Source organism: Mytilus trossulus, chromosome 10, assembly GCF_036588685.1.
Source record: "Mytilus trossulus isolate FHL-02 chromosome 10, PNRI_Mtr1.1.1.hap1, whole genome shotgun sequence".
NCBI lineage: Eukaryota > Metazoa > Mollusca > Bivalvia > Mytilida > Mytilidae > Mytilus > Mytilus trossulus.
In genome coordinates this window covers 75,425,291-75,437,713 of record NC_086382.1, presented here as the reverse complement: position 1 = coordinate 75,437,713, position 12,423 = coordinate 75,425,291, and the positions used below count along the sequence as shown (strand labels likewise).

Below are 12,423 nucleotides of genomic sequence, written 5' to 3'. Positions count from 1 at the left end.
TGAGGAAAAAATAATTTGATTTCCTAGTTTTTACAAATTTAAGATGTAAAAGCTTGCTAACTCATAATTTCCTCTACCCATAAAATACACTTAAGGATGTACACTTCTGAGGAGCCAAATTTTTCCTCTGTTAAACTTTTTAAATGGTTATTATATTTTGGAAGATAAGTGTTTTCTGAAGTGAATTCATAAAAAAAAATCATAGGCTAATGTGCTTTTTAAGAAACTACGGCCATCTGAAAAAGGACAATTTTCAAAGTATGAGAAAAATGCTAATTTCCAACAAAAACAGCAATATATGGATTTTTTCAAAATCTATATAATAAAAACTCATTTGGGATGTTTCATCTTTTTAATACCTTGTATCATAGACAAGAAATCATAAAACACATAACATAAAAGCATACAAAAAAAAAATTATAACCTTTTTCACCCCACTAAATTTTGGATTTCCCCCCAAAACAGACCTAAATTCCAACATTTACACAAAAAATGGCACACTTCCTCTGTTAAACTTTTTTCCACAGTTAATTTGCAGTTAAGCATATATAAACTAAACATTTTAAGCCCAGAAACATTAGGGGTTAGTGCGCATTAAAAAAAGTTTTATGTCATTTACTATCCCTACCCCACCCTAAAAATCTCATTTCCAATAAAACAGCAAAATATGGATTTTTCCAAAACTGTCTAATAAATACTTATTTTGGGTGTTTCATCTTTTTGATAATCTGTCTCAAATACAAAAAATCATAAAACACACAGTCTATAAACATACAAAAATATATTTTTTTATAATTTTTTACGCCAAAAATCAGACATTTTCCACCAAACAGGCCTAAATTCAAACATTTACATTAAAAATGGCACACTTCCTCTGTTAAACTTTCCCCCACAGTTAATATGCAGTTAAGCATAGATAAACTTAACATTTTAAGCCAAAAAACATTAGGGGTTAGTGCACATTAAAAAAAGTTCTCAGTTGTTAACTATCCCCACCCCGCCCCAAAAATCACATTTCTAACAAAAAAGCAATATGTGGATTTAAAAAAAAAAATATAATAATAACCCAATTTGGATGTTTTTATCTTTTTGAAACCTTGTTTCATGATCAAAAATCATATAACACACAGTATAATAACATACAAAAAATCTTTAATATCATTTTACACCCCCAACAAGTCTGGGTTTATTCACCTAAATCAACCTTTATACAAAAAATGGCACCCTTCCTCTGTTCAACCTTTTTTTCACAATAAACATGCAGTAGAAAGCATAATTACAATTAACATTTTTAACAATTAGATATGGGTAAGTGTGCATTTTGAAAATTCATGTTATTTACTATCCCCACCCTGCCCCAAAAATCTCATGAAAACTTTTCTTCATCTCATGCGGTGCATATACAGCACATCGACTAATTATGTGTTATTAGATTAGTCTATAATAATTAGATAAGATAGATATTTTTACTCTGAAACTCCCCATTAAAGATATTTGTCCATCTGTTACATTTATTTAGGTGTCAAGCCCAAAAATAGCCAAAGTTTTAAATTCAAGGGAAATAATCCCAAATAGACAGAAATATTTTTTCAAAATATTAATACCTTGTTCATGTTTACAGAAAGCCTTAACAACAATAAAATGCAATAAAGTTGACCGTTACAGAAAGATATAAAACAATAATAAAATGCAACACTCATTCTATTTTAAATTTTTTTTTTTATATCTAAAATCAAAGATTTTTCAAGAAAACAAACCAAAACATTGACCTTTGACCTACAAGGTTATACAAGAATTATGGAACATCCCCTGTTGATTTCTATACATGTCAAGTATAAACACTGAACAGACCGCATAAGGGTTTTCAGTTATAGAGCATTCAAGATCTTCACCATATGACAGGTTTCTGAACTGTAAATACATTTAGTTAGTTTTTGACCTTTGACCTATAAAGTTGAATTAAATTATGGAACACTCTCTGATGTTGGTTATTATTGCACTTACAGACAGATGAACAGATTTTTTTTATAAAAATATAATGAACATATCAATACATTATTCTTATTTAAAATCTAAACATTATAAGCCCAGTAACCTTTCATTTTATGATGTACAGATATTTTTATAGGGCAAATATAAATAGATGTGTGGTTCCAATTAGCTCATGAAAACAGATTCACTATTTTCTAAATGCTTTGTTGTGAAATTAACTCACATATTATGCTTTTATAGAATTTATTTTACATTGGTCAAGACAATTTTAGTGGTAGTGGATACTTCTTATGGAAATTAAGAATTTTCAAAAAAGGTTCTCGGGTCACAATAGATAGTATTTTACAAAGATTGACAAACACAAAATATTTATAATATCAGTCTGTTACAGTGAATGAATAAGTTGATTGTAAATACATATGTAGTTATAGTAAATTAACTTTCAATTAAGTGTTCTGAAATATACTTGGAAACAGCATTAATTATTTTAGAAGATTTTGTTACTCTTGGTCCTTTGCCACATTCCTCAGAAAAAAGTTGTTGTAATCCATTCTCCTGACCTCTTGAAAATGCTATAAGAAGTGAAGCCTTATTAAGGTTCGAAGCTGCAATTTTCCGTGCCATTCCAATGCTTAACACCTTATTGTCAACAAATTCCAGTAGTGTAGGTAGATTTAACTTGCATGAAGCTGATTGGTCAAAGGAATGGAATGCTGCTGGAACAGTAAAAGTTGCAGAGGAAAATTTGGCATCAGTAAAGTCAATTTTGGAGGATTCCATAAGTTTTTGAAGGAAAGTCACATCCTGTAGTGCATCGTGTGCAGCATAATCACAGTTCAGTAGAGTTTTGAGTAAATTTATTTGTGAGAAAGATTTAAGGTCTGGGTTATTAATTTTGAAGAGGAGTCTGGTGTCCAAAAATCCTTGAACATGTGTATTTAGAATGTTGGATTTTCCAATACATTTTAAAGTATTGATCAGAACATGACAATCAAATGTTTTAATGTTATGACCTCCAAGGTATATATTATCACCTTCTCCTTTGATGAACTTGAAAAAATCTTCCATGGCCTTAGAAATAGAAAGAGAGTCAACAGGTTTCCCTTGATGAAACACTCTGCCATTCCTAACTGTAATGCCAGTAATATCACTAGCTTGATTTGTTATTGGAATCTTTGGAGTTACGTAACAGCTCCAATGATTGTCCCCACTGACAGCAGCTATTTGAGTGATGTGTGAGTCACGTGCTGTAAAAAAAGAATAAAAAGAACTTTAAAGCAAATAGAATTGTGATTGTTCCTATATCAAATGTTGTATTTGATATGAGACATTTTAATAGAATAGTAGTGCATATTTCAGTGATGCCCCATTCCCCCTATCATTTCTTTAGTTTTGCATTGAATTTAGAAAGATCATATCATAGGCCACATATGTACTAAGTTTCAGGTAGATTTACTGATTTACTAATTCAGCAAAAAATTTTATGACCAAAAACTTTATTACAAAACTTTAACCTGACACAGGATCGATAAACATACAGATTGAGGGACGCACAGACTGAAGAACATAATGCCTCTGTACTATTGTTAGTTCGAGATAAAAATGTGACTGTTGCAATGTGTTCAAGCAGTTTTAAAAATACACTTTTACTTTATTTCTTTGTGCTGTTCTTGTTACTCATGCACCAAAGATAATGGAGTTTGCTCTTTAATGATTATTGCAATTGTAAATTAGTTAAAAGATTAGCATGCAAGCATATTTCTCACTACATGTATAATATGTATTAACAAGTTTTAGGCAATGTTTTTCTATCAGTTTTATTCATGTATCATTCAATAATCACTGATTTTTTAAACTTGGTCATGTTGATTGCATGTACAAATGTTGCATATTAAAGATGAAATAATGATGTTAATTAAAGACTTGCAAACTATACCAATACCAACACTGATCTCTTATTATTTCAATATGAATTATATGTTTACCTAAACTTGTAGTTTCAAAGTCAAAGCAAACAAGTTTTGCTGTCTCCTGAATATGGCAGTGTTCTATAGGTGGAGATGGTGCAGAGGGAATCTCTGTAATGTCCTGGTGGTCCTGCAGATCAATTGTGCTACTGTAACTTAGGCCCTCGCACAATTCTTTTACAGTATTTTTCTTTATTCTGAAAAAGCAATAATTTTTGAATTTCAGGTTTAAAATTAAAAAAAAAAAATATAATGGACAACATATTGTTATTAGTCTGTTTCTGAATCTTTCTTTCAATGAATATTGTTTGTTTATTTACAAGCAGATGCTTTACCAAAATTAATTTGTATTTTGCACAAACTTGGAACAACATAAGGAGATGTGCATACATTGCCTGATGTTAACAAAAATTATATGTGAGCATAGTTTGATGCCGCCAAGAATGAGTTGAAAGAACTAATGCAAAAAGTTATAAACAGATATATCATGTTAAAAAGGGGTATTTGTGAAAAATACCCCTCAAGAACATGATACATCTGTTTAATTACACCAAATGTTAATGTTCAAAAATGCATTTATGATCGTGACGTTACAAGCATCCAGTCAGATCGAGGTTTTTTTTGGCAAACACCACGGCAGAGAGGGTAAAAAAGGGATATCCTTTTGGCAAACACCTGGGCAGGCGTTAAAAAATGAACGATATTCATTTGAGGACAGTAAATTGGTGAAAATACAATGGCTATATATCGACAAATAAAAATCCAGGATATTTACATAAGGTGTAATTATAAAGATTTTTTTTTTTTTTCAAAATGACTAGGGCAATTGCAATTAATTTTTTTAATAGTTCTTTTTTTACATGGTATAATGGCTCCTTTAAAGTGCCAAGACAGCCAGATAAATAGTGACACTAGCTGGCACACAATTTATTCTTCTGCTATGAGCAATGACTTTATGAGGTAACTGATCTATTGTTGGCTCAGAAGAAGTGTTGTGTTTATTTGGGGTTTGCAGAAGTGCATTATCAACATACCTTCTGTTTCTCAGCTGGATCCGTCTGATTTTTTCTTTCCGTGTGACACTAATTGCCTTCCTTTTTCTTGCTTGGATATCTCTTAAAATTGCCAACCGCTTTGTATGGACACCTGGAGATAAACCTATTTTTTTGTTGACCTGAAAGAATATTATAGTAATAAGTATTTTCACTTAAATTTAAACAGACTAACATACTAAATTTAACCATATAATTTAAGTTCTAACAATTAATTTGAAAAACAGTAAGCACACATAGGTGATATATTTGCTTTTTTAAAAGAAGACTTTTGTCTGCTCATTGTTTATTTTATAAGCTACATTTTACTGTCTGAGGTTCTAATTTGTTGTTTTCGTAATTTTTTTAGTTCTTTTAACTTGTTCCTTGTTTGTCAAATGATTCCTTATTTTTCCTATGGTTTGTCTTTCTAGGTGTTCTGTCCCTGCTTCTTGACAAGTGCTTAAAAGTAGTAAACAAAGAAGTTTTAAACAAAAATAAATCAAATAGTATACCTTGAGTAAATAGGATTGCCCTTCATTTTTCTGTGCAACAGATGCCGCTACTCTTATATTTAGACTGGAGGAACCACTGTAAAAATGTGTATTTGGTGCTTTGGATGCCACACTTTTGTTGAAACTTTCATTCCCATGTGTGCTTCCTAGATTGGACAGCTTGCTGCTTTGTGTTTTGTATCCTTTCATAAGGTCCATCAATGCCGTTTGGAGAGGAATGTCTTTTAATGGCTTTCCAAACGGCAGAGATGCATATTTCTTTGATGGATCTTCAACGTGTGAACACCATGTTTTATCACAAAAAGTGTGGTCACCAAATGGATGTCTACCCACAGCTTTCAGACCATTCTCAACACCATCAGGGTCATTCTGGTTTTGGCACAGCATATAATTTAAACAATTTAAGAAGTATTTGATTATTTTCTGATTCAATTTTTTATGTTTCTGTCCGAGACTGTACAGTGAGTTGGCAATATTTTTTTTTGACGTGATTTCGATCAGACATTTTCTTTATATTGGGGTTTACTTTTTTTCTCAGTCTTGCAATGGTTGTGGTGTCGTCATCAGCAATAATAGTGCCAACAGTGATACCACTGTTTTTTATATTCTGGACCATTTCCACTACCATATCCTGCTCCATAGCTTTAGAGCTACCATCCCAATTAAGTCGACAGTCATGCATTTTTGCTTTAGTTCCCTTTCTGTTAGCTTCATCACAGGTTTTGCAAAATTTGCTGCGAACACTGTAACCTATAATCTTTCCAGTTTCTGCACCAATCATGGAACAGTGTCCTGCAAAATAAAAAGTTTGATTTCTATTTAAGGAATAACAGTAGTACTGTAGTTGAAGAGTTGCCACCGTCAATTGTAGATTTGACGGTTGCAAATGCAGTTTTACTGGCGATGCGTAGCGGAGACAGTAAAACGGAGATTTGCGACCGTCAAATCAAAACTGACGGTGACAACTTTTCAACTACAGTACTGTTATTCCGATTCTAATGCATTACAAAAAGAAAAACTACGATAAACTTGGAAAATGTCTAAATTTGTCAAATAAAAAAAATCTGCGAAACTTCATGAATGATTTTGGTACAAAGTTGTCATGGTTAAACGTGGCGTCATACAAATGAAAAATTACAAACTAGAGGTTATTACGTTACCTGTACGCTTCAAATTCGTATAAAATTACATTAAAACGGCGAATTCGAGGTCGGTGTTGTTTTATTTTCGATTATATAGTAGTAATAGAATATTTGTTCATTCATCAATTCAAAATGGCGGGTCCCTCCTTAGTTACGCCTGGTCAACTGTGGATTTGATGGCAACTTTTAGCCAATGAAAAAAATTGTTACATCCAAATTGCATTAGAATTTGTAGCAATGAAAAAAGTTAATTTTAGGAAGAATTGTGCTTACAAGATCTATTGCCATATTGTGATATTTAAACTAAGTAAGTTCAATAATCTCCTTTAAAAAATTCTGACCAGAAATATCCTCCTTCAAGCACATTCTCAGATCGTGTTCTACAACTGTGTAATGTTTCATCAATATTGAGCCATCCATTAAGGAGGAGTTGTGCTTACAAGACATATGGACGGACAAACAGACAGACAGACAAAGAGACGGGGTGATTCCTATATACCACCCCAAAAAGAACCATTCCCCCCTTTTTTTATTTGGGTATAATGATATTGTTTTGGACGTATCGATATAAGTAAACACAAAAGCGTCTTCAATGTTTCGTATGCTTTACTAGTCTAATATATACAAGAGAGACGTCGCCAAGTGACGACGTTGCGGGCCTATTGTTACGTAAATGGCGGTAAAACGTTAAACAAATAAAAGAGTATAAAATAACTATAACTAATTCACAACAGATATAGTTAGAGAATTTGGCTGCCTATTATTGTTACAATATAATGTTTGATGTTTCTGCAATGTACTTTTTATTCTAAGAAGATGTGGTATGAGTGGCAATGTGACAACTCTCCGTCCAAGTTTATTTTGTTTATTTTGAGAACAGAAATAAATATTTTTGTTTGCTTTTTAAAACTAGAGGCTCTAAAGAGCCTGTGTCGCTCACCTTGGTCTATGTAAATATTAAACATTGTACACTAATGAATTCATGACAAAATTGTGTTTTGGTGATGGTGATGTGTTTGAAGATCTTACTTTACTAAACATTATTGCTGCTTACAATTATCTCTATCTATAACAGTAGTTTCTGTGGAAAATGTTAGTGAAAATCTACAAATTTTGTGAAAATTGTTAAAAAATGACTATGAAGGGCAATAACTCCTCAGGGGGTCAATTGACTATTTTGGTCATGTTGACTCATTTTTAGTTCTTACTTTACTGTACATTATTGCAGTTTACAGTTTATCTCTATCTATAATAATATTCAAGATAATAACAAAAAAACAGCAAAATTTCCTCAAAATTATCAATTTAGGGGCAGCAACCTAACAACCGATGATCCAATTCATCTGAAAATTCCTGGGCAGATAGATCTTGACCTGATCAACAATTTCAACTCTGTCAGATTTGCTCTTAATGCTTTGTTTTTTGGGTTATAAGCCAAAAACTGCATTTTACTCCCATGTTCGATTTTTAGCCATGGCCGCCATCTTGGTTGGTTGGCCAAGTTACCGGACACAATTTTTATACTAGATACCCCAAAGATGATTGTGGCCAAGTTTCAATTAATTTGGCCCAGTAGTTTCAGAGGAGAATATTTTTCTAAAAGATAACTAAGATTTACTTAAAATGGTTAAAAATTGACTATAAAGGGCAATAACTCCTACAGTGGTCAACTGACCATTTTGGTCATGTTGACTTATTTGTAGATCTTACTTTGCTGAACATTATTGCTGTTTACAGTTTTTCTCTATCTATAAAAATATTCAAGATAATAACCAAAAACAGCAAAATTTCCTTAAAATTACTGATTCAGGGGCAGCAACCTAACAACGGAATGTCAGATTCATCTGAAAATTTCAAGGCAGATAGATCTTAACCTGATAAACAAATTTACACCATGTCAGATTTGCTCTAAATGCTTTGGTTTTTGAGTTATAAGCCAAAAACTGCATTTTACCCCTATGTTCTATTTTTAGCCATGGCGGCCATCGTGGTTGGTTGGCAAGGTCACCGGACACAATTTTCAAACTAGATATCTCAATGATGATTGTGGCCAAGTTTGGTTAAATTTGGCCCAGTAGTTTCAGAGGAGAAGATTTTTGTAAAAGTTAACGCCGGACGACGACGACTAACGACGACAGACGACGGACGCCAAGTGATGAGAAAAGCTCACTTGGCCCTTCGGGCCAGGTGAGCTAAAAAATCAATCCATGGGGATTAAAGTTAAAGATTTGTTTTATTGATGATTATACCTGATAGACTGTCATATGACCTGCCACTTCCCCTTTTCTGCCAGGCTCCATCCACACTCACAATCAATTCATCAGTATCAGATTTACTAAAAAAACAAATCAAAGATAATAAAAACTAGAGCTGTAATAGAAACATCTAATTTTATAATTTTCTCGCTAAAGAATGATTCGTCTGAACTTAAAGAATTCAAACAAAATGCAAAATCAGTTATGGCCTACATGTACTACCCTTATGTTTGATTATCTCCCTTTTACTATTTGGAATTGACAGGGTTTATCTTGGTTCATTAACATTGTACAGTACAGTAGAAACCTTTTTTTAAATGACATGCATGTCTTATCTTTTTTAGAGAGGGTAGATCATTGTCAAGGGTGATAATAGTGTTCGAAATCACACACAGAATATAACGTTACTGAAACACGGCATAATTGTATTTTTATACTTTTGAGTCTTATGCTTATGACGTTACATGTACCTTCAATCTTCAATACAAATTTAAATTGTTTACACGTCATTGTTTATATACATGCAGTATAATCACAACCATTATACAATAAATAGATTTCAGCTAGATCATATATGCACCTACTTCTTTGTAATATCTAGTTCTTCAGATAGACATACAGCCATGGTGCTCTCTGCAACAGTCTCTATAGCACCCCCTGATTCCTTCTGCCTTGCACTGAGTAATGTATTACTCACAGGTGGTATATTGAGAGCTGTGAGGAATGTGTTGACTTGTCTTCCTCCAATTCCAGTATGTACCATAGCTAAAATTAAAAAGAGAAAATTTAACATTGAAAGGCTTAATTTGTAAAAGCAGCATAGAAAATAAACAATTCTGAATATTGATAAATTACTAAGCATGTTTAATTTCACAAATTTTAATCAATATTATGTATTACTATAACAGTAGAAGTTGCATTTTGTGACAAAAATATAGTGTAAAATTGAATGTAAGTTTGTTTATACATGTACTGCAATAATAACTCAATTGAATTATTCATTATAATTAAAATCCTGCATAAATTTTTGAATTTACAGACAGTTACGGTTCCAGAAATTTTCATGCTCCAGTAGTCCTCTATATAATAAACCACTTGACCCCATTTAAATCAGCATCGCACAGTTAAGTAAGCATATAAATATTCAAAATTCCCCAGAGGCGAAGAAAAAAATTTGTCCAGAAAAAAAATCCATAGCCCCCGCCCCTAAAAAATCAAATAGTTGCTGCCTCAGTCAGTGATTATACATCAGCCTTTTATAGCTGACTATATGCAGTATGGGCTTTGCTCTTTGTTGAAGGCCGAACGGTGACCTATAATTGTTAATGTTGTCATTTTGGTCTTTTGTGGATAGTTGTCTCATTGGCAATCATATCACATCTTCTTTTTTATATTATGTACATATCCCAAGTCATGATCACCCTGTAATTAAAGTGGTTGTCATCAGATACTGCATGCATATTTGTGTGCCTCTAGACATTTTTACAAGGGGGAATAATAATTTGCTCTAGTTATCATTTGCAAAATTGTATTTAGACTTTAGACACAGTGGTTGTTCACTAAAAATACCTGTAGCTAATTTGGTGTTGGCATCCCATATCTTGTTATGTCTTTTCCCAGTTGCAACATTGTTTATGTGAAGACATCTGGTATTATAACATGGTATCTAAAATGTTAAGAAAAAATATTTTATAAAATTCTTTACAATTTAATGTAATGCAATATGTACTTACTACATGCAGTGTGTTTTATACATTCAACAGTAAAAACAATGTTTGCCAATGCAGATTATGTATACTATTGGGTTTAAAATGATTGTTATTACTTTTTACTTGTAAGCTTTACAGAATAAAGCAATTGACAAAGAGTCATTTTATTGTTATTACCTGACCTCAGCCCCCATAAGCTGTGTTTGTTCTTTTTCAACTAAGCACCATCTTTAATAGTTTTAATGTATCTTTAACCCAAATGATTTTTTTTATGTTACAAGTCTTTTTTGTACATCAGTATATATAAGTATACAAAAATTAAGTGACTGCAAAAAAGATTAATTATAGTTTTCAAAATTATTAAGTGCCACCAGCTTGTGTCATTTTGGTCTTATGTGGATAGTTGTCTCATTGGCAATCATACCACATCTTCTTTTTTATATTTACTGTACATTGTATGTATTAAATACAAAACAAACAAAAAATCCTGTAATAATACTGTGTTTGGTAGAGTTGTTGATTTTTTACAAGTATTAAATCCTGATGCAGTCCATTTGACACATGCATTGAATAGATGCATTATTTTAGTCACAGACCCAACCTTTATAGAAGGTCACTTAAAAAGATGAGATTCCACCATTTAATTTTTATGGGGAGGGGGAGGGGCTAGGATATAATTTGAAAAAAAGGTAAGACAAGTGTCTTGACTTAAAAATTCAGAATGAACAACTGGGAAAAAAGGAAGGATGAAGATCTATAAAAAAGGAGAAGGATAATTATGAACAAATGAAAAAAAAAAAAAAAATCGTGAGAATTGTTCTGTAAAAAATAACAAGGCAGGTCAGAGACTATTCATACTTCTCCTAAAATTTTGCAATTCTTGTCAAAAAAGAGGGGGTAGCTATGCTGAAAAATTCTAAAGATAAGTGGTTCAACATCAATAAAAATGGGCAGCATAACCACTAGAAAAACACATTTTTCATGATCACTTACAGGTTGGTTTTTAAAGTTTATGAATTGGAAGAGAAAGAGCATGTGCAAAAGAAGGTGGGCAGTTCCCCTTATCCTAAAGGAACATCTTCTTCATACAAAGAGAAAGAATATAAATGTCTGTGAATTTTTACCTTGATAATAGCTGACAATCCATATGTCACAATGCCAGATGCATGCGTCAACTGTAGAGGTAGTCCACACTTTTTACAACCGGACAAACCCTCTGCAAGTACACCAAGTTCCACTATCCGTCTGTCAATAGACCAGGAAGTTTCTGTAGTAGTTGAAAACAACTGCTCCGCGACGTGTATGGGGGGGTTGCCATCATTCGCGGATGCATAAGAATGGTCCTTCAAAACGGAAGGAACCTTGCCATCTGTTGTACACCTTTCACTTCTCCGATCTACTAGACCCTGTAGAACCTTCCGTGACCGCTCCGTCTGCTTTTTACTCTTAAAACCTTTCACTTTGCGTACCATAATCAATGTAAACAATATCTACCGGCAGACGATTGTTTACATTGCCGACTGACATCCGGGACTCTGAGTAAGTCGTTCTAATTTTATACAACCATTTCTATTCAACTTTTATTAATTTATTTTTAACTAAATGAAAATATGGAAACAATTAATGTACATTTAAACGATAATTTTTATCTTCTGCGAAATATGACTTTTTCAGCCATTTTGCGACATCGAAGTCAATCGCGAGTTATCTCCCGTTGACCACTTCCAAATTACGTTAAAATCGTCAGAAGAGATCAGTATCCAGAAATGTTAAAGAATTCAAGAAAGTCTTAATTTTGCTATTGTATGAAAA

The 12,423-nt window shown here is 32.5% G+C and overlaps 1 protein-coding gene and 1 pseudogene across 2 annotated transcripts in view; one reads left to right on the top strand and one right to left on the bottom strand.

Annotated features, from left to right (window-relative positions):
• LOC134688573 (DNA-directed RNA polymerase III subunit RPC2-like) overlaps positions 1-12,423 on the top strand; it is a 39,822-nt gene that overhangs the window by 25,936 nt on the left and 1,463 nt on the right. The window lies entirely within an intron of this gene.
• Positions 1,222-12,202, bottom strand: LOC134688572 (uncharacterized; annotated as a pseudogene).